Source organism: Ailuropoda melanoleuca, chromosome 13 (assembly GCF_002007445.2).
Source record: "Ailuropoda melanoleuca isolate Jingjing chromosome 13, ASM200744v2, whole genome shotgun sequence".
NCBI classification, from domain to species: Eukaryota; Metazoa; Chordata; class Mammalia; order Carnivora; family Ursidae; genus Ailuropoda; species Ailuropoda melanoleuca.
The window spans coordinates 17,531,463-17,551,347 of NC_048230.1; the positions used below are offsets into that span (position 1 = coordinate 17,531,463).

At 37.1% G+C, this 19,885-nt stretch overlaps 1 non-coding gene across 1 annotated transcript; it reads right to left on the bottom strand.

Annotated features, from left to right (window-relative positions):
* Nucleotides 1–16,539: 16,539 nt before the first annotated feature.
* On the bottom strand, nt 16,540–16,644 carry LOC117795875. The gene has a single exon (XR_004620023.1). It is a non-coding gene; the product is annotated as a U6 spliceosomal RNA (small nuclear RNA).
* Between the last annotated feature and the right edge of the window lie 3,241 nt (nt 16,645–19,885).

Consider the following 19,885-nt stretch of genomic DNA (forward strand, 5'->3'; position numbering starts at 1 on the left):
CACTCAGTGGGGAGTATGCTGGAGATTCTCCCTCTGCCCTTACCCCCCACTTGTGCTTGCCCTCTCTCTCTAAAATGAGTAAATAAATCTTAAAAAAAAAAAAAGAAAGAAAGAAATGCCTCTGTTTGAAGGTGCTGGTTGTTTGAAATACTCATTCTGTCTCTCTGGAATATGCTTCCTCTCACTGACACAGGATTTTTGTTATGAAAATGGAAGTTGATTAGATTGAGAGAGGGCATAAAACATTGTGCAGTGGGAATGAGCTTTTTGTAACCATATAAACTTAACTAAAATGTACTTTTCAAGCTGATTTTGAGATATGACAGTGATTGCTCCCATGAAGCTGGGAAGCATCATGAGACTAATAAATCTTCTTTATGTTTGTGTTACTGTGACTGGTGCTTGCCCATTTTATGTTACCCAGAGAGGCCAAGGAGATTGTAGCTACTAAGTGGGATATCTTGCTGGTGGTTAAAACTCTTTGGTAAATAATAACAAAAAGATAATGAAAGAAAAAGATAAGAATGAATGAAAGTGATAACTTCCACACCTTGTGCACTCTCTTTTACTGAAACTACATATGGTTTATTGGCCCAATTTTTCAATTTTCATAAAAAGGTAGTTTTCATTAAATAAATATTAATCTCATATAAACTCTGGAATAGTTGTGCATTGGAATCACCTGTGGAGCTTTACTAAAAAATATACATACCTTGATTTTACAAGCAACTGAGTTAGGCATTAGGAATAAAATAATGAATTGGTCCTAGGTCCCTGCCATCAAGAAGCTAACAACCTAATCTGGGAAGGAAGCTATACAAAGTAAGCTCTAAGGTAGCATGAAAAATGTTAGCTGCATGAACAAAGTGCTATGGGATCACGGAAGAGAGAACAATTGCTTTTGATTGGGGGTATATCACTGAAGGCTTCAATGCAAGGGTAGCATTCAATTTGAACTTAAAGGATACTAAGCACTTCACCAGGCAAAGATAGACAGGAATAGGAGAATGGATTCTTAGAATAGATGAACTCTTATGAACAGTCTTGTTTTCTACTGGTGGGTTGTAAGTACTACCATGTGTAATGTGAAAGAGTAACCATTTGGGGTAATTTTTTTACTTTATAAAGACTTTGTTTACTCAAGGCCTTCACCTGTACTTAAATACCACACATTCAACCAACAAATACTCTGAGGCTATCAGTAACCAGCACATAATCAGTGTATGTTAGGAAAGTGTTTCTGGATTGGGAGGTAAAGTCAAAAAGGCATAGAACAGTATTAGGAATAAGAAGGGGTGCATGTGGCTTGAAAGAGAATATTCAATATTGTAACATAATTTTCTCTTTGAAAAATGGAAAATAATACTCTTGCTTTTGTAATGCAAATTACAAAGAGCACATCTCTCCCTAAGTAATCATAGCTGGTAGGCATACTTAGAAGATAGAGTAAGAAAGAATCCACAGCAAGCAGTGTAAGATGCATGATGGTTACCTGAAATGCTTTCCATTGTGTTCAGTATAATTTATACTGACATTTCTACTGCAAATATAAATATGTTCCTTCTGAAATTATATACTTATTTTATTAAAAATTAAACTCAAGTATTGGCTATGAGTAAGATTGAGTAAGGACAGTCCACCCTCTCTCTACCAATGAATGTAGATATAAAACCAAGACAAGAGGCATGGGGCAGCTGTTGTTGACTTGAAAAAGTAAACAGTAGCAGATGGATTGGGGAGGAATACCAGAATTCAAAGTACCACCAAACTGGAGGTACATTTAAAACTTTTCATCCTTTAGATCTCCCACTGCTTTTTCACAGGCATGGTTGCATTTGCACATGTGCATTGCAGAGTAGGGTAACTGAATTGGCTGGAGGACTGAAAAGGATTCTATAGGTGAATGGGAAGTACTGGGGAAATCAGAGAGAGGAGGGAATTTGGGGAAGTGATCCCGTAAAATTGCTTATGAACTCTTGGACTCATCTGAAGGTGCTATGCCTAGGTCTGTTTCTCACAAGCATACCAAAGACATTGAGGACTGAAATAACAGACCACTTTCCAGGTCCCAGACTGAACCACTGGGAACATTCTTGGGATGGATCCAAATAACAGTCCAAAGACTTTGAGAAGTTTGAAAACTGAACTTAAAAAGAATCACAACTCATAGAAAGTGAGTCAGAATTTGAAACCTGAACTTAATCACAACGGTTACTTGCAAAAGCAAAAATTTCATTATTTCTCATAAGATTTATACAAGGCCCAGAATCTCATAATAAAATGTCCAGGATATGATTTATATTCTTGGTATATGAAGAACCATGAAAATCTCATTTTCATAGGAAAAGATAATAGACTCCAAAGCCAAGATAACACAGATGTTAGAATTATCAAAGACTTTACACACTTATTATAGCAATGCTCCAACAAGTAAGTCCAAAAACTCTTTAAGATAATGGGAAGAAAGTAAGTTTCAGTAAAGAAAAGAAAAGAATAAATGGAAATTTTGGAAATGAAAAATCTAATTACCAAAAAAAAAAAAAAATCCACTGGGTCTACTCTAGAGCAGAATGGAGATGAGAGAAGATAGAATCCCTGAACTTGAAGATTATCTATAGAAATTATACTATGTGTATACTAGATACATAATTTTAAAATATGGGCAGATCCTTAGACATTTGTGGGATAATAGGCTTTTAGAATTCCAGAAGAAGAGGAGAAAAAGTGTGGTGCTAAAAAATATTTGAAGACACATGGCTGAGAACTTTCCAAATTTGACAAAAGACCTCAAATTCAGGAAGTTTAATGAAACTCAACTGGGGCAGGGGGAGAAAAGATAGAAATTCAAACTCAGAAAATCAAACTGCTAAAAACCAAGAAAAAAGAATAAAATATAGAAAGCAATGATGTTATGTATAGGAAACCAATAATGCAAATGACTTCAGTTTCCAAAGGAGAAACCATGGAGACAAGAAGGAAGTGCCACAACACAATTAAAGTGCCTTGGGGAGGTGGGGGAGACATGTTAATCCAGAATTCTGTGTTCAGTAAAAATATCCTTCATGAATGAAAGTGAAATAAGGACATCTTAGATGAAGGAAAATTTAAAGAAATTGATGCCAGCAACATTTGCCCTTAGGCATCAGCATGGGTTCCTGCTCCTAAGTACCTGAATCAGATATGAACAGAGAAAGCCACCCTGAATATTTATGCACCTTTGCATATCCCCCTCACTAACAGACTGGGGTTTCCTTTGAAGTTCCATTTGCACAGACCCAAGCATATTTGTGGAGAGAGTTTCCTCTTCTTCCCAGGAAATATTTCACTATCATTGATAGTCCAATGGACCCAAGGTCCTATTGTGACAGCAAGATTAGCTGCAACTTCTGACTGCTGGTGGTTGGAATGTCATTCATTGTGTAGGGATAAAGAGCTCTCTGTGGCACCAAGCAATTCTAGTGTAGAAAATGGTATAGAAGTGACTAGAGCCAGTGACTGGGAGGGCAGAATGCAGTAGCCACTTTGTGGCTTCTGTTACTCAGTGTAAATAGCAACCTCGTTGGGTTGAAGGTACATGTGCAGAAAAAGTGCTGGTGTAAGTATGCACGCCAGTCAGTCTCAGCTTCTCCTGTTAAGCTTGCTCAGCCTCAACATGGAAGCTACTGGCTGGCTTTGCTACTGAATAGAAGTCTGACCAATGGGGCAGCTCTCAGATCTACCAAGACCATAGACCCCCAGGGTCTAAACAGGTCATCCCACTGTCTTGAGGCAAATGGTAGTACTTGGGTGACAGTATTTAGTTTCCAAAGTTATTTAAAAAAAAAAAAGTGGCCTATAACTATTTAAAGAGGTAGAGGGACTTGTAAAGGAAACTACAGGAAGATGACAGACTTGGTCTTATAAGGCACATAACCACCTAACTGAGGACTCTGCTTCTCGTCACTCTAGTGGTTCAGAGTCTCCTTTAAGCCTAGGACTTCTACTGATTCTAGTTTTCCTTAATCTCTGAGAAGCTTATTTTGCTGTATATGCCTCTTTGCAAATGCCAGCCAGACTTCAGTATAGAAAGACCCACCCAGCAAATGGGTCACATTGCTCCTTGTTGCCAATTTTGAACCACAACACCACTGACTTGGGAGACAAGGCCTACATGTAGATAAAACTCAAAATTGGAATAAGCTGGCAAGGGCCAGCCAGCATGGGATTGAAGTCCATGCTGGGGCCTCCAAGGAGGCTCTCCATGCCCTAGCGTAGAGTGGGACCCTGCAAGGTGTAGGCCAAAGTGGGCTTGGCTCCCTCAGAGCCCCTAACATGCACACCTGAATCATGTTAATATACATATGGAAAAGAAAGTGAATTAGAATAACCAAAGTATATTGAAAATAATTTTAAAAAGTTTGAGGGCTCACGTTCGCTGGACCCAATAGTTACTGTAAAGCTGCCTTAAGAGAGTGTGGTTTTTGGGGGGCGCCTGGGTGGCACAGCAGTTAAGCGTCTGCCTTCAGCTCAGGGCGTGATCCCGGTGTTGTGGGTTCGAGCCCCACTTCAGGCTCCTCTGCTATGAGCCTGCTTCTTCCTCTCCCACTCCCCCTGCTTGTGTTCCCTCTCTCGCTAGCTGTCTCTCTCTCTGTCAAATAAACAAATAAAAAAAATCTTTAAAAAAAAAAAAAAGAGTGTGGTATTTGGAAAAGAATGGTGTCAGAGTAAAGAGTTCAGATGTAGACCCACATTAGCATGGTCATTTGATTGTTGACAAAAGGGTAAAGCTAACTCATTCATTCAACAAAAGGATTGTCATTCAAGAAATGATCCTGGGACAACTGGACATCTAGATGGCCGGGGGGAGGGGGGAATGAATCTACACAGACTTCACAACATATGTGGAAATAAAAATAAAGTGGATCTTACACCTGAATGTAAAACCTAGATCTATGGAACTGCTAGAAGAAAACATAGGAGAAAATCTTTGGGATCTTGGGTTAGGTAGAGAAGTCTTAGATATGAGATCAAAAGCAAACCTAAAAAAAAAAAAAAAACAAAATGGGAAAAATTTGTCCTCATCAAAATTAGAAATACAGGCTCTTTGAAAGACAGTGCTTTGAGAATAAAGAGACAAGCTACAACTAGGAGAAAATATTTGCAAAACACATGTCTGACAAAGGGCTTGTTTCCAGAATATATAAATGCCTCTCAAAACTCAATAGTAAGGAAACAAACAACCTGATTTAAAAATGGGCAAGAGATTTGAACAGACACTTCAACAATGAAGATATATGGATATTGAGTGAGCACATGGAAAGATGATCAATATCATTGTCAATAGGAAAACAAACTTTAAACCACGAGGATAAGAACTGGCAATACTAAGTAGATATGAGGATGTAGCAAGGACATAGAGCAGCTGGAATACTCATCCATTGAAGGCGGGAATGTAAAATACTACAACTACTTTGGAAAATAGTTTCCAACTTTCTTATAATGTTAAAAATGCACTCATCATATGACTCATAAGTATTTACCAAAGAGAAATGAAAACATATGTTCCCACCAAAACCTTTACACAAATATTTATAGCATCTTTATTCATAATTACCAAAAACTGGAAACAACTCAGATGTCCTCCAACAACTGACGCGATAAAACAAGGGTTGATACATCCTTACGAAGAATACGTCTCAGTAATAAAAGTGAGCAAAATACTAATCTAAGTAACAACATGGATAAATATTAAATACATTATGCTGAATGAAGGAAACCTGACTGACAACACCACTTACTACGTAGGATTCTATTATATGACATCCTCAAAGGAGAAGCAATAGGAACACGAAAGAGTTCAATGATTTACAGATACAAAAGATGGACTGATTGCAAAGGAGACAGAAAATGTAGGGGGATGATGAAATGGCTTTATATTTGGTTTTGGTGGTAGTTACACACCTGTATGTGTTTGTCAAAGCTCAATGAAGTCTACACTGAAGAGGGCAAAGTGTATATATGTAAATCATGCCTCAGTAAACTTGTCTACACACATTTTTTTTAGAAAAAAATTTCACTGGGCAGGGAGAAGCAGGAGGTGGTTGTACATCATTCACCTCTAAGCATTGGCTTCCAGAACAGCCCAGTAGTCTATAAGAAGGCGTTAACCATGTAATAAGGGAGTCAATTAGGTGGAGAAATGTTCAATACACACCAGATATTTGCCTTGTTTTGTGAAAATTTTAATGGTGCCATGAAGTTATTTGGTCTCATACTGAAGTTCCTCAGTTGTCAACAGGAGAGAGCCTGGCTAGATTTAAAGTTGGAACACGTTTTCTCCCTGCTTTCTTAAAGCCAGGCATAAGACTAACTGCTTTCGCTATCAAAAAATATAACTTTCAGCAAAGCTTGGTATAGTTGTCTGATATATTGAAGTTTTGAATACATTGAATCTGAAACACCTGCATTATTTCTCTTTATGATTTACTTTGAACATACAGAGCCAAGATCCAGCTATGGATTCAGCAAATTGTCTCTTAAAATGCCTCATCATTTTCTTGTCTTAATGAAGCTTATAGAGGCAAGACTCTTAAAAATTATTTCAAAGAAAATATCCAAATCCAATCTCTGCAGGATGAATTCAGGCAATATTTTCCTGATGTCGCTCCTGAAAATGCCATTTAGAAGGTTACGACGAAGATTTTTCTTACTAATGTTGAGTCCTTGCCAGATTTTAAGAGGGATTTCAGAATTTAAATTTGATGTAGCTGTCAAAAAGAATATATGGAATGTCACTTTGGATATTTTGGGGGCAAAATATCTCTCTGTCACAAGAGAAGAGGATTTGAGTGTCATCTATTTTCATCGGCATACATTTGCAAAGTTGTATTTTTTCCCTATAGTTTTGTCTCTGAAAGCAGAGTAGCACAGTAGGCTCAGTGGTAGTCATTAGTGCCATGGCTAGATATTCTGGTTCTTTGTTTTTCAGCATATGATAGGATTAATACTTCCTGCCACCCTTTTGCTTGCGTGTGGGGGGTGTGAATAGTTTTGGTTAGTTATGAGTAGAAAAGTGGCATGACACTTGCAGGCTGAACAGTTAACACCAAAGTTAGACACCCCAGAACTCTCTTTCCAACTGCTTTGGCCCCCAGCCGTATTCATTTCGTAGGGCTGCCATAACCAATTACCATAAATTGGGGAGCAACAGCAATTTATTCCCTCACACATTAGGAGGCCAGAGGTACAAAATCAAGGTGTCCGCAGGGTTGGCTCTTTCTGGAAGCTCTAAGGGAGAAACCATCCCATGGCTCTCTTTTAGCTTCTGGTGGTTGTGGGCAATCCTTGGCATTCTTGGCCTTGTAGACACAGCACTCCAATTTCTGCCTCCATCTTCATATCACCTTCTCTGTGTTTGTCCACTTCTTTTTTTTTTTTTTAAGATTTTATTTATTTATTTGAGAGAGCGCAAAAGTGAGAGAGATCATAGAGGCAGAGGGAGAAACAGACTCCCAACTGGGCAGAAAGCCTGATGCAGGGCTAGATCCCAAGACTCTGAGATCCTGACATGAGCCAAAGGCAGGCGCTTAACTGACTGAGCCACCCAGGCATGTCTCCACTTCTCTTCTTATAAGAATAGCAGTCATTGGGTTTACGACCCACCCTAAATCCAGGATGATTTTATCTTTTATTTTTTTATTTGTTTTTAGAGATTTTATTTATTTGACAGAGGTAGACAGCATGAGAGGGAACACAAGCAGGAGAGTGGGAGAGGGCGAAGCAGGCCCCTGTGGAGTAGGGAGGCTGACGCAGGGCTCAATCCCAGGACCCTAACAACTGAGCCACCCAGGCACCCCCAGGATGATTTTTATCTTGATATCCTTAACTAATTACATCTGCAAAGGACCTATTTCCAAATATGGTCACATTCTGAGGTTCCAGGTGGACATGAATTTTTGGAGGACACTATTCAACTAACAGCACCAAGTAACTCCAGGATCCAGGGTGAAGATAGCATGGAGCAGTGCCTGTGCCAACCTGTAATGGACCTGTGTCCCAGCAGGTCATTGAGATTTCAGGGATGTTTATCACCATGGCATCCCCAGATACACACAGGTCTGATGTTGGAAGTGACCCTTTTAGTGTTCAACTCTCCATCTTTCCTAGTGTAAAAATGTCTGTTGGAAGCAAACAAATTCAGTGGTCATTTTAACATCAAATGATTACAGTAAAAATGCTTTTTTTTTTGTAATAAAATATATATTCATTTTATTCTAAAAATCACCCTTACTTTGATATTTTTGTCACAATGTCAAATTTATTTTGAGATTTAAGCTTGAACCTTACTTTTAAAAAGTTATCTGAAGGATACTTGGATTAAAAAAAAAATGACCAGTACTAGTTTGTAGAAGCTAATGTTTTCACATTAGGAAAGTTAAAAAGTACTTTGGGTAAATGAATTTGTTATTCAAAAGTCAATCTATCATTTTAATAAAATGTCAATCAAAATCCATGTATTTCTTTTCATGTAAGAAAATGACACACAAGTTCATTAGAAAAAAAAGAATAGTCACAAGAGTCCATTCTTTTAACTAATTTCTTTTGAATTTAATATACAAATGTAGTATTTATTATTTTTGAGCCTGTCCCTCATCTTGGTCTGTAGTTTTCTGAGTTCTCTTTTTAGGACTTTGATTTTTCTTTCCTCACTGAATAAATGAAAATATTTGGATATTTTTTTCGCCAGTGCCCTGAAACAGTTTCACTATCACAGGAAATGCATTTTTTGGTGTTTTTTGTTTTTAAGTTTGATAGAAATATTTCATACCTCACCTGAGTATGATCTTTATCATAGATGGTGTTTAACAAATTTCTTAATTTACAGATTACTGATCTACTTGTATTTCTTTACTTAAGCCAATATTGGTAATATAGTGTTTTGCTTGAAAGTAGAGTTTTTCAGTAAGATTTTAACATGACCATAAATTTCTACATAATATGTACGTATTTTAATATCTACATAATGTTATAGTATTATAACTAAACAGTTTCTTCATGTGCTTACATTCTTTCTCTTACTCCTAATAATGTAAATTCTTGTTTTTAACTATTTCTTAGTTTTTAATTTTATTATGGCTTTTTTTCCCCTAAACCTCATCCACTGTTCTTTGTTTTTTCCTTCATATATTTATGTATATGTATGTGTATATAGATAGATACAGATATATGGTGTCACTCTGACTTTGGTTGTGTTTCTGGCTTTCTCCTGTGGTCCCTTTTTCACACACTCACTAGGTCAATTCTCTGTTTGTATCCAAGGACTTGGAGGTTGGAAAACCTTCCTTTCAATTTATTTGATTCCACTAAATTTTTGCAGTTTTCTAACATTTTCTGCTTCCTTGTGCTGATAAAATTTACTCACTGGAAGGGGCTGTGGGTGAAGGGGACAAGAGAGGTAAACACACAGGCTGAATTCACTGATCTAAATCAGAGCTCCCTCTCCTTGATTTTGAGTGATTACTTCGTGTTTCTCGTGGTTCCAGCCAACTGCCTGGTGAATAGTAAGCCCTTAAGGAAATAAGTATTGTTGGATTTTTAGCAGGTTGAAAACAATTACTTCATACAAGAGAATAAATCCATTAGAATATTGCGATAAGCCCTGAAATTTAAAGATTAATTTGATAGTTTAATTTTTTCTCTCATTGAGCAAATATTCATGAGATATACCTCATTTCAGCCCATAATAATTTATTGAATAATAATTCATTGAATAATAATTCAATAGCATGGTTCCTGTCATTGAGGTTTCTGGTTTTGTTTTTTAAGTAGGCTTCATGCCCAGGGTAGAGCCCAATGCGGGGCTTGAACTCAAGACCCTGAGATCAAACCGGAGCTGAGATCAAGAGTCAGATGCCCAACCAACAGAGCCACCCAGGTGCCTCTCATTGAGGTTCTTATAAGCTTTTAAGTCTCTGATTTGCATTCAGCTCCTGTTGCTATCCTTCTTAACATAATAAGTACTATTGTACATCCCTGCACTTCACAATTATAAATCCCTTGATAATTTCCAAAGCACTGTCTCTGATATTGGTATCTCCTTTGGTCACGCAACTAGATGTGATGATAAGGGATCTAAATTCAAGGCAGCCACAAGGACCAGATATGTTACCATCTCTCTCTCTTCAATCAAGTTTGAAAGCACCAGAGATGTAATTAATTTGGGAAATTTATTGAGTGTGCAGAGCTTTGAATAGAGTTTATTTATCAGGCAGCCACATTTACACCTTAAACTCAAATGAAGAGCTCTGAATGCATGCCAACATCAATTATATGTGGTGAGGTGTATATACAGTTTATCAATTGCTTAGATCCTCAACTAACATAAATCCTATGGAGAAAGGAGGATGAAACTCTGGTTGAACAGTAAAGGATGCTTTCATTCTGGAAAAAAGAAAATTCAGTATACCCAGTAGTTGTTATCGTAGATGAATCAGACCAGAAATTGAAATAGTAAAAGGGACAAAATGTGGAGAAAATATAAAAACTGGAAAAAAAAAGTGAAAATTCACACACCCATTCAGCTTTGTGCATTTGGGTGATTGGCATTTAGTAATAATCCGGATGGCCAGCTAAGGTGTTCCCCTGTCACCAGGCTTTTGGTGTCCTGTAAACAGTGGCCTACAAGCCATTTTGCAGCACAGTTAAATTAAAGCTGAACCATTCCTAACTGCTAGCTTAATCAAGTAATATTTGCCACTAGGCATAAAATGAAGTGGAGTCCTTGAGGAATTTTTATTCAGTCACTGTGGTTTCTTAAAAAATGCAAAATGAATTGCTGAGAAAAAATGCTAAATTTATTTGCAACTTTAAAAACTTACACTCTCTACAGAGGGATGATGAAAGGATTAACCACCAGTTACCTGAGAAGTTGGAACACCTGGGCTTTAGGCAACAAGGAAACTTGCTTTGATTCCAGAGGGATAACTTATAATTCATCTGAAGGAGCTCAATGCCTAATTGGGAAAACAAAATTAATAATGTGGAATAAGGCATAATATGAAGGGACTAGGGAATGTTGTAATCATCTCCCATTCTGCTATGTGGAAAATGGGGAGTAATGTAGTCTGGTTGTGTAGACCATAGATTTAAAAGAGAACCCACATAAATGAAATGAAAGAGCTGTTTATTCCTTATCACCTCCTGACAAGTGATTTCTGAATCCCCACTCTAATGCTTTGTCATCGATGAATAATAAAGAGATTTAAAATAAATCAGTGTTGGGCACCTGGGTGGCTTATTCTGTTAAGCATTGGACTCTTGATCTCAGCTTAGGTCTTGATCTCAGGGTCATGAGTTCGAGTTCTGAGTTGGGCTCCATGCTGGGCATAGAGCCACTTAAAAGTAAATGAATATATAAATAAAGTAAAATAAATCAATGTTCTGAATCTACACAGGAATTAAGACATGTCTACATTCCAAATATGCACAATCTTTTCATAGTGCCAAAAATAAACATGAGACCTAAGGTTATTCCATAAAATCCACTATACACCTTCTCAGGTCCATCAGGATTCAGCGTCTTTCAGTGCTTCCTCTTGTGCACAATCAGGATAAACAAATGAAGGGTCAGCATTGCTCTACTGCTTCTTTTTTCTCAGGTGCTTTGCATACACTATTCTGTTTAGTCTTTACCACAAGCCTGTGTGGAATGCACTGTTTTTTCCGACGATGATGCAACTGGACTCAGAGAGATGGAGTAACTTGTCTGTGGCCTCCCAGCACAAAACTGGGGTACACGGGATTCAATCCCGAGCGGTCAGTCTTCAGAACTGGTACTCTTGAGACCATATACTGAGTTGCTTTCATGCTGCCAAGGAAGATTATTGCCGGTATTCAGTCTCAGGATTATCCACTATGAGATCAAAGTGAGACAAGCATAATGCTTGGCATAATAACTCCATTGAGCTCAGAATCAGTCACAGAATCATTAAAACAGCAGCCTATTCTCACATCTCAGCTGCTTAACTGTCCCTGAGGTTCCAAATGTCTACTCTCTAGCAGAAGTGATATTTCACAGAATGGTGTGTATTTAGCTGAGCTTTTAAAGAAACTTCGGCTGGCTTATCCAAAGGGACAAAATAGCACTGTGTTTTTAAACAGAAAATATTAACACATTTCATCAGCATGAATATACCTGCTATTCTATTATGTGATTATAATGCTTTCAAAAAGTGTTATTATTAGTTAGCCATCTCAAAAGTGACAGAAAGACCTGGCAACAAAGGTAAGGAGATAAATAAAAAATTGTTATTCTTAATAAATTATCTGAGCAAATCCTCTGGACGGGAAAAGGCAACAAACCTGGAGCTTGTTACTTTGATGTGTCTTCTTCATTTCTCCTCATTGTGTCTTTAGTACAACCCTCCATGAGGACCAGAGATCAATTTCATGGTTCAAAAACTTGGAAACAACACCTCCCCAAACACATATACTGTATTGAACAGTACTTTTGGGAAGCACCTCACTTTATCTAACATTATGGAAAGACAGCATAAAACCAAAATTGATTTGGTGTGTATGTACATTATTTTATATAATTAAATACAGATCTTCTATGTGAATAATTTTTCCATATCCCTGTCCATCTTTCTAGAGTTGTTCTATTTTGTTATTGGTCTATAGGAAATCTTCATACATTATGGATATCTATTTTTTGCATATATCAGCAGTTTTGTTATCAATGTGTTGTATACCCTCTATATTTTTCAGAGTGTCTTTTCCATAGAGACTTTAATTTTTATGTAATGAAATTTATCCTCTTCCTTTGGAGTTTCTCAGGGTTTTGTTTTGCTTTGTGTAAGAATTCCACTCTCCAAGATGATCTAAATAGCTTTTTTGTTTGATACTCATAATTTATCTGTGTCAGAGAGAATGGATCAGTGACACTGTAGTAAAGAACCATCTATAGATTTCAAAAGCTTTACACAACAAAATGTTCTGTTCACATTACATGCCCAGTACAGGTCAGGAAGAAATCTCTGTTCATCACAGGATGACAAAGGTTTCAATTCCACTAATACTATGTCCCTCATCTCCAGGAGGCTTATTCTTAAAATAATCGAAGCTGTAATCTGTTCCAGTCTCACAAAACACCCACAGTCCTCTTCTCCTTACCCTGCTTAATGGGTATTTTTGAAAAGTTTTTACTAATAGAATTTGTTATTTTATACATACAAATTTTTATTTAAAATTTTTCCTCTTTCACTGCTATCAACACCCAAATGCTTAGGTCTCTAAGAGCACAGAATATTTTATTTGGTGTGTGTGTATTTTCCTTTGGTGTATTGTGAGTCTTTAGAACAGGGCCTGGCACACAGAATGTGCTCAGTAAATATTTTTAGAATTATTTGATGAAATGTCATAAATCGGTAAGAGAAAAACATTGATAACCTCAATAGAAAAATTACTGATAAAAGTTTGAGCAGGAAATTCACGAAGAAGGAAATCCAAATGACTAATAAGATGAAAAAGATGCTGTGCTTCATTTTTAATCAAATTTTAACGTAAGACACAATGAGATAATTTTACATATATACAGATTAAAGTTTAAGACTTTGATAATCCAGATGATGGCAAGGATGTATAACAGCAGAGATTCTCATATTCTTCTGGAGGGAGTATAAGTACTTTGAAAATAGTTAGGCATGGCCTAGGGAAGTTGAATATACGAATATGTCACTTTTGGGAATATAACAAAATTTTACATGTGTGCATAGATGTTATTACAAAAATGTTAATAGCAGCCAGCACTGTTCCTAAAACAAATTTAAAAATGAAAGCAATCCAAATGTTGTTCAGTAGTTATTGGCTAAAAAGTACTGACAAATTTGTAAAGTGGACCATTATCTCAATGAAAAGTCACAGGTATACACAAACATCAACAAAATTGAAACCTGCAAATACATTGTTGAGTGAAAGAAATTACAGAAGAATCATATACAGTATGATTCCATATAGACCAAGTTCAAAGAGAGGCAGAACCAACAATATATTGCTTACAGTTGTGATCATAGGTGGTAAAGTATTTTCTATAAAATAAGGAAATAAATGATAGCCTCCAAATTAATTTATTAGTTACTCATAGTGGGGAGATAATGAGATGTTAGCAGGAGAGGAGTTCTAGGGTACTAGCAGTGTTTGTTCTTAATTAGGGTGCTGCTTACCTGAGCATTCACCTATAATTATTCTTAAACTGTTCATGTATATTTCATACATTCTCTTTATACTTTAAAAAAAGTTATTCTCATTAATTTTCTAGCACTTTGTTCATATTGCTCTGTTTTTCTCTTAGCATCCTGTATTGCCAGATGCTCAGAGAGCCAAGGTCAGAGGAGCTGTTTTCCAGTCCTTTAATTAATTACTTGCTGAATTCCCTATTTCTGGCTCTTGCTTCTATTTCTGCTTCCTCTTATCTTTTGTTATTCTAGGATTTGGTGAGTGGAAAACTTGCCTTTTCATCTGTCACATGTCAGGCATGCACTGGGTCTTAGTTTCTTCATCATATCATTTTATTTTCTGTAAATTCTTTATAATGTTGGCATGTGGACAGGAATTTACTCAATTTCCTAGTACTGCTATGTTGTAACTTTTTCCTTGGGCATTTTTGTAGTTTGAATTATTCTTTTGGATTTTCAGGAAGAAGGGGGTAATGATTATTCTCAGATATCTTGACTCAGAAGCCTCTGATTGTGGGATATTTTAAGACATTTTATAAAATCTTTACTTTCATTCTAAAATAATTTTTAACATACAATGATCCTCAATTTTAGATTTAGATTTTTCTAGCAGACCAAAATAATCCATTGGGAACTCTGTTTAGCAGTTAATGATATTTTAATGAGCTGTGGAAATTTTAACTCTGAATACATATCATAATTACCTAGGAAAGTTTTAAAAATACTAATAACCAGGGGTGCCTGGTGGCTCAGTCGGGTAAGTGTCTGCCTTTGGCTCAGGTCATGATCCCAGGGTCCTGGGATTGAGTCCCACATCTGGCTCCCTGCTCAGCAGGGAGTCTGCTTCTCCCTCTCCCTCTGCCCCTCCCCCTGCTTGTGCTCTCTTGCTCTCTCTGTCAAATAAATTAATGAAATCTTTTAAAAAAATACTAGTCACCAGAGTCCAACCCTCACCAATTAAATTGGAATTTCTGTAGGCAGAGCCTTACTTTTTTAAAAAGCAAAAGAAAAATTATTTAATGTACACTAAGATTGAAAATCACCATTCTAGTAGTGGGTGAGATAAAAGCATAAATAAAAGTTTATACAACAAGAAATTGTAAGACAAAACGCCATTAGGTCAGTATTTAGAGTCGGCAGGAGTGAATGTTAATTCTTACTCCAACAACAGTCATGCCAACACTTCAGTCATGAGTCAGTGACCCATTTTCCCATTCTGTATTTCCAGGGGAGAACCACTTTCTCCTGTTTCTACTCTCTTGGACATGTAAGTTTCTCTGTTCTCATAGGGCTTTGGTTATTTGAAGGGAATCTCTGCTATGCATATTGATTAGATGAGGAATTTTTACCCATATTTTTACTCTTAATATTTATATTCTGGAGATTAGCTATTCCTCTTACTTGGCCAGAATTCTTGTAATTATCTTAGCCCTGATTTACACATGTTAATTTCTCCATTTTAAAATTTACAAACACCATATGCCCCTTAAATCCCATTGGAATAGGTCTTTCTTGAAACTCCTAATACAGAAATGAAAACAGACTGAATGATCCTTATAGATTATTGGTGGTCATTTCAGCTTTTCATCAACTCCTTCTATTCCTTTTTTTTTTGGTCCCCTTTTCCTTCCAGCCTCTACTGTAAGCCTTAATGCCCTTCCCAAGGAAGAGCTAGGATTTTCCTTATTTAATTTTAGTCAGCCTTTAAACCCAGCTCATAACTCATCTCTTCCGGTCCTTACCCGGTGCTTTGAGCTAGGATCCCTAGACCCATGCTTAGTACCACCCCTAACCTCTGACTTATCATTCACTTTGATTTTTCTAGTTTGACTTTATACACTAATGAGTAACTATTCCCCAGACTCATCCCTCAAGATTTTTCTACATTTTTTAGGCCCTGGCATTCTAGGTTCCATTGTGTGACCTTGGCTGGCCCTAGCAATGTTCTAACAAGACCTTCTCTGCCCCACCCCTAGGCATGCATCCTGTTGTCTGAAAAAGGAGACTTGCTGCCTGGAAGCCCCAGGAATGTCTTGCTTAAGCCTAGAAACGTCCCCTTCCAACAGTCATTTCCCCTTTATTCTCCATTCTTTTTTTTTTTAAGTTTTTTTTTATTTGAGTACAGTTGACACACAATGTGACCTTAGTTTCAGGTGTACAAAGTGATTTAACATCTCTATACGTTTATATATTATGCTATGCTCACCACACCTGTAGCTACTGTCACCGTGCAATGTTATTACAGTACCACTGACTCTCTTCCCTACGCTGTGCTTTTTATTCCTGTGATGTACTCATTCCATAACTGGAGGCCTGTATCTCCCATAAAAATATGGAACACTTTGTGAATTTGCGTGTCATCCTTGCACAGGGTACATGCTAATCTTCTCTATATTGTTTCGATATTAGTATATGTACTGCCAAAGAAAACACCAACACTCCCATTCTTAAAGAATGAACACCTTTCATACATCTCATCTTTACCATATTTGCCTGTTTTATGAGTACCTCACATGTTAAATGTTTAGTAAACATGTAACAGATATATGACTGAGTGAGTGAATGAATGATTTGTGGTGTGTCCATCCATGTTGCTTCCATATAAATATGCTTGGGAGTACCAAGATAAAAATGGCATAATCTTTTCCCTGGAGGAACTCCTGGTAGAATAGTAAAAATAGAAACAAACAAACAAACAAACAAAAAATATATATATATATGAGAGACCCAATATCCTAGGCATCTACATACCTTTGGCTGCAATATAAGACCATAATTCTTTTTATATGCTGATTTGATGGTACAAGTTAACTTTTCTTTGGCATGCTCACTCTCTCCTCCTCCTCTTCCCTTTCCTCCTCTTCCCCTCCTCATCTTCCTCCTTCTAATGCAACTGGCTTCTGCTAGTTACATCCATTTCTCTCCTTCACTCTTCTCTACTCTAAGTAGAGGGAGCACTACTCAAGGACCAGGAAACTATTCTTTTCTGCATCACTTATCCCACAGATGAGCACAGAACTTCTCTAATTTTCTATATCTCTGAGACCAAATTATAATCATCAAAGCATTTTACTGAATGGTCAGAAATAATGGAAGGGCAGTGAACAACACATTAGAACAACTACACAAGCACAGAGCTATCCTAGAATCCTTTCTAGGCTCATTTGCTTTCTTTCTGGTACATTTCTGTAAGACTTAACCCCATTTGATGTGCTCTAAGATTCTCTTTGGCCGAGAATCTAGGTCATATTAAACTTACATCTAGGGCTTATTTACCTACATCTTCACTTCTTAACCCAAGACTAACTTTTTACAAAAATAATATGTTCATTCATTCAGTAAATACACACTTAGTACCTACTCTTAACGGGTACCAGACACTGAATTAAACAGATGTCAAAGTGTTGTCAAATAAATTCTAACCAAGTGGAACAACAAAAATAAAGCCCTTATACACTGTTAGCTAGAAGGTTGGGATAAAAGTGAGACTGTTCCTCAGTTTTGATACTTACGGAATATACAGCCGCTTAGGTTAGTTATGAAGGGAGTTGAAATGGGACACGGAACAGGAAAGTGAGGTAGGGCAAGGTTGATTTTAGTTCATAGTTCTCAGAAGTAGAAAACCTGAGTGAGAAAGTCTGGGAAAATACACTCTGTGGGTTCTAGTTTAACAAGGAGAAAAGACCACTTAATATAATCCAGGGAAATATATTCTGAGGTTTTGGGTTTAGTGAACATAGGCGTGCGTGCACAGACACACACACACACACACACACACACACTGTTCTTTACACTTGGGGCTTGCAACTCCTGGTAGTGTTGCAGAAAAGATCTTCACCCTTTACACAAACTAACTCTGTGTTCTCTTGAGCTTGCATTCTACTGGTAATTAACAGTAGGAATTTCAGTACCCAACAAAATCCTGGGATTCTGAAAAAAAATTTTGAGTACTGTTACGTTGGTGCATTTCTCAAAGTCTGTATTGCTTTGGTCACTTCAGTATACAGAGGAAGTGACTGTGCTTTAAACTGTTTTTAGAAGGGCTATTGGAATTCAGACAAGAGAGACTAAATCTGCCTGGAGAAATCATGAAAGGATATAGAGGAATTGTAACAGTTGACTCTGGTCTTGAAAGATTGAGAAGACATTTGCTGGGTAAGAAAGAAAAGAAAGGTTATTTAAGAAGAGAAAAATGAAATGATCAGATCTGTGTTTTAGGAAGACAGTCTCAGGAATGAATTGGAAAAGGAAGTGACAGGATAGGGGATGATAAATGAAACAGCTACTGGATCTATGCAAGAAAAAAGAAATGGGGGTTGAAGGAAAGCACTAGCAATGGAGATAGAGAGAAGAAAACATGTTGGAGTGACATTCCAGAGATAGACCTGACAGTTTCTAGATTCAGAGGGGGTCTAGGAAAGAACCAAACATGGCTCTGAAATGCATTTGGGGAAAAAAATTGAGAGGAAAAGGAGATTTGGATATGTCAAGAAAAAGTTCTGTTTTTAATGCAAAAGTACTTGTGGGATCCCCTCATAGAGTCAGTGGGCATATATAGTTGGGATTGTGGAAGAAAAATCAAGGTTAAAGATAAAGATTTGGGAGTCACTGACACGGAGGTAGTTGATGCCACATCAGAATATGGTATTGCAAAAGAATAACTTACTGACTCAGAGGATAAGAAAGGTAAAGTTGAGCCGCAGAGGAAAATGGAAGTGCATAAATACCAAACAGCAATGACAGTGAGAGAGAAATCCTTTGAACCAAGATTCGTCATTGGTTCTTTCATCTCCAGTGGGTTAATTCAGAAAACGGGGTTTGTAGATTCCACCAGAATGCCTCAGTTAACTCCCGACTCTTGCAGAAGGTTGGATCAGGCTGTTCCTAATACAGGACATAGGTGTGTTTGTCAGTTACCAACAGCTCATCACCATATAATGGCGCTTAATAGCCCTGCATTGATGTTATCCATCTGCCTTGAGATGCTGTCTTGTTTTTAAGAGGTAATTTTAATATACAAATGATTGCCAGGTAACAACTGACCTGAATGTCACACCTGCATTTAACGCATATTATAGAAAGAAAAAAGAACTTCAAAAGTACGTGGAAAGATGCAGTGGGATCTGTTAATATACAATGAATGAAAGTGTGTTATTGAAGTCTGTGACAATTAACACATCCTTATTTCATGGCAAATTACCAGTTCCTATCAGAGAAGATCACACGTGGTATTCAGTTAATACAAAATGAAAATAGAGCTATAGGAAATGAATTTATGCATTGATTATCATGCATTGACAGAGAATTCTGAAGTCCATGGGAAATCTGTACACCAGGACTTCTTTATGAATGACTGTACTCTCTTAAAAACAATTTTCTTTATTTAGTATTTAAATATTTCCAGAGAAGTAACATAGTATAATTAAAAAAAAATAGCAAATGAATTAGTAAGCTCTACTGTTTGGCTCAGAAGAATCTGGAATCAAATGAAACTTAGATGCTTTGATGTCTGCTTCCTACCCAGAACACTGCAAATCTCTCACAGGTGTGCTACCCCATTTTGATCCATATTAAAATTAATTTTTCCCAGTGGTATACACATGCTGACATTGTGATCTTTCAAATGAAGTAGTTAGTTGAGTCTCACGTTTGTGCAATGCTTGTGCAGACAG